This window comes from Lotus japonicus, chromosome 1 (genome assembly GCF_012489685.1).
Source record: "Lotus japonicus ecotype B-129 chromosome 1, LjGifu_v1.2".
Taxonomy (NCBI): Eukaryota; Viridiplantae; Streptophyta; class Magnoliopsida; order Fabales; family Fabaceae; genus Lotus; species Lotus japonicus.
Window position 1 is genome coordinate 17,507,080 of NC_080041.1, and position 3,915 is coordinate 17,510,994.

Genomic DNA, 3,915 nt, shown 5'->3' on the forward strand with positions numbered 1-3,915 from the left:
GTCTTTCGGGAGTTGTTGGGGAATAGGTCTTCTGTGCTAGGTTGTGTGACTCTGCAAAGAGTGAAAATTGATTGTCTGCAAGCGATTTTTCGCTTAAAAATTGATTGAAGTTATTGCTTACTCATATTGTATAGTGATGCTAGATGCTATCTTATGATAAGTACTGACTGTTTGCTTCCTTTAACAGAATATGGTGAATACTAACCAGCTAGCGGAGATGATGGCCACTATGGCCCAAGCGGTAACAGCGCAGGCCCAAGCGGTAACAGCACAGGCAAATGATAATGCCATGAGGCGTGCTACTGAAGAAGCACGTGAACAGCATCAACGTCAGAGAGAGATAACTATGGACCAGAACAAAGGCCTCAATGACTTCAGGAGGCAAAACCCACCAAAGTTCTCTGGTGGTACTGATCCAGACGCAGCGGATCTCTGGATTCAGGAGATAGAGAAGATATTCGGCGTACTGCAAACTGTTGAGGGTGCCAAGGTGGGCATGGCGACTTATCTTCTGCTAGGAGATGCTGAGTACTGGTGGAAGGGCACCAGGGGAATCATGGAAGCCAACCATGAAGAAATTAACTGGAACTCGTTCCGGAACGCATTCTTGGAAAAGTATTTTCCGACAAGTGCCCGGGATGAGAGGGAGGCGCAGTTTTTGACACTCCGTCAGGGAGGTATGTCTGTACCGGAATTTGCTTCGAAGCTGGAGTCTTTGGCGAAGCATTTCCAATTCTTTAATGATCATGTTGACGAGCGCTACATGTGCAAGCGCTTCGTGAATGGACTGAGGCCGGATATTGAGGACTCAGTGAGGCCACTGGGAATCATGCGATTCCAATCAGTGGTGGAGAAAGCCACTGAAGTGGAGCTGATGAAGAACCGGAGGTTGAACCGGGCTGGAACTGGAGGGCCGATGAGGTCGGGCTCTCAGAATAATCAGAACAAGGGAAGGTTTCAGAACAGGAGGCCGTATCAGCGTCCTGCTGGTAGAGGGTTTGCATCAGGATCTTACAGGCCCATGGTGGGTGCTGCTGGTGGTTCAGGAGGTCAGACTCAGAACCGGGAGCTGATTTGCTTCAAGTGTGGGAAGCCGGGGCACTTTGCTCGTGCTTGTCCCGACACGAGGCCTCAATGCTTCAATTGCAACAAGTTGGGGCATACTGCTGCTCAGTGCAGGGCACCAAAGGCGGAGCCAACCGTCAACACTGCTCAAGGAAAGCGTCCTGCTGCGAAGGCGAGAGTCTACACCATGGATGGTGAAGATGCTGAGGGAGTCGATGGACTGATTAGAGGCGACTGCGGGATTGACGGTAACCTTCTATCCGTACTTTTTGATTCCGGAGCAACGCATTCATTTATCTCTAAAGATTGTGCAATCAGATTAAGACTTCCTATTACTGCTTTGAGCTTCGATCTGATGGTTGCTACTCCTGCCAAGACTCTACTTGCTAATTCAGCATGCATGTATTGTCCGATAACATACAACAATACGATCTACCATGCTAACCTAGTATGCCTAACTCTTAAGAACCTAGATGTTATCCTAGGAATGGATTGGTTGTCCCGCTATCATTGTCTTTTGGACTGCAACCGAAAGAGAGTGGTATTCCCTGATTCGGATCTTTCCGAGTATCTATCTGCCAATCACATCAGCGTCGCTTTGAACGAGGGATCTCAGGAGTATTCTGTTTTGCTAAGCTTGGAGAGCAAAGGAAACCCAGAAGTTGGCAGTATTCCAGTGGTGAAAGAATTCACGGATGTTTTTCCTGGCGATGTACCTGGATTGCCGCCTGTGCGCGACATTGAGTTTGCTATAGACATCGTACCGGGAACAGGACCGATTTCGATTGCACCATATCGTATGGCACCTGCGGAGCTAGTGGAATTGAAGTCCCAACTCGAAGATCTTCTGTCGAAGGGATTCATACGACCAAGCGTTTCACCTTGGGTAGCGCCAGTCTTATTGGTGAAGAAAAAGGATGGGAAGTCGAGATTATGTGTCGACTACCGACAATTGAACAAGGTAACCGTCAAGAATAGGTATCCGTTACCTAGGATTGATGATTTGATGGATCAACTGCGAGGAGCTACCATATTCTCGAAGATCGACCTGAAGTCGGGTTATCATCAAATCCGGGTCAAGACCGAGGATATCCAGAAGACGGCATTCAGAACCCGTTATGGACACTATGAGTACTTAGTGATGCCATTTGGAGTGACAAATGCGCCGGCAATATTCATGGCTTACATGAATATGACTTTCCATACATTCCTGGATCGATTCGTCGTGGTGTTTATCGACGACATTCTGATCTATTCAAAGAATGCTGAAGACCATGAGGAGCACTTGCGACAAGTTTTACAAGTGCTGAGGGAGAAGGAGTTGTATGCCAATCCTTCTAAGTGCGAATTTTGGCTCAAAGAGGTAAAATTCTTAGGCCATGTGATCTCTAAGGAGGGGATAGCTGTGGATCCAGCAAAGGTAGAGACCGTATTGTCGTGGGAACGGCCGAAGACAGTGACGGAGATCAGAAATTTGTCGGTTTGGCGGGATACTATCGTCGTTTCATCGAGAACTTCGCGAAGATAGTTGGACCTTTGACTCAACTGACGAGGAAGGACCAACCTTTTGCATGGACTGAAGCGTGCGAGACTAGCTTTCAGACGATGAAGGAACGGTTGACGACGTCACCTGTACTCGTCTTACCGCAACCGGAGGAACCCTATGAGGTATACTGTGATGCTTCGCATCAAGGTTTGGGATGTGTGCTGATGCAACATCGGAAGGTGGTTGCTTATGCTTCAAGACAACTGAAGGTGCATGAGAAGAATTATCCGACTCATGACTTGGAACTAGCTGCAATCGTATTTGCGCTGAAGATTTGGAGACATCACTTATATGGATGCAATTTCACCATATTTAGTGATCATAAGAGCTTGAAGTATTTGTTTGAGCAGAAGGAGCTGAACATGAGACAGCGTCGGTGGATGGAATTTCTCAAAGATTACGAGTTCACTCTGCAATATCATCCTGGAAAGGCGAACGTTGTTGCTGACGCCTTGAGCAGGAAGATGCACATCTCGTCGATGATGGTGAAGGAGCTGCAGCTGTTAGAGCAATTTCGAGATTTGAGCTTGGATGTGAAATTATCCGAGGGAGAACTGAAGTTCGGGATGATCAGAATTACCAATGGGTTGATGGAGGAAATCCGAGACCAACAGTTACAAGATGAGTTTCTGCTCGGGAAAAGAAATTTGGTAAGTCAAGGTAAGGACCCAGAATTCAAGGTAGGGAGTGACAATATCCTACGGTGCAAGGATAGGGTTTGTGTGCCTAACAACCTTGACTTGAGAAGATTGATTATGGATGAAGGTCACAAGAGCAAGTTAAGTATCCACCCTGGAATGAAGAAGATGTATCAGGACTTGAAGGTGAATTTTTGGTGGCCAGGAATGAAAAGACAAGTGGCTGAGTATGTAGCTGCATGTCTGACATGTCAGAAGGCGAAGGTGGAGCATCAGAAGTCTTCAGGTATGCTACAAAGCTTGGATGTGCCAGAATGGAAATGGGATAGCATATCGATGGATTTCGTTGTGGCGTTGCCAAGAACTCAGAAGGGATACGATTCTATTTGGGTAATCGTGGATCGACTGACTAAGTCGGCTCATTTCGTACCGGTGAGGTCTACGTACAACGTGGAGAAACTATCAGAGTTATATATAGCGGAAATTGTACGACTTCACGGAGTACCGACAAGTATTGTATCCGATCGAGACCCGAAGTTTACATCACATTTTTGGGGAGCCCTTCAAGAAGCTTTGGGAACGAGGCTGAGACTAAGTTCTGCTTATCATCCGCAGACTGATGGACAGACTGAGAGAACTATTCAGTCGTTGGAGGATTTGCTACGC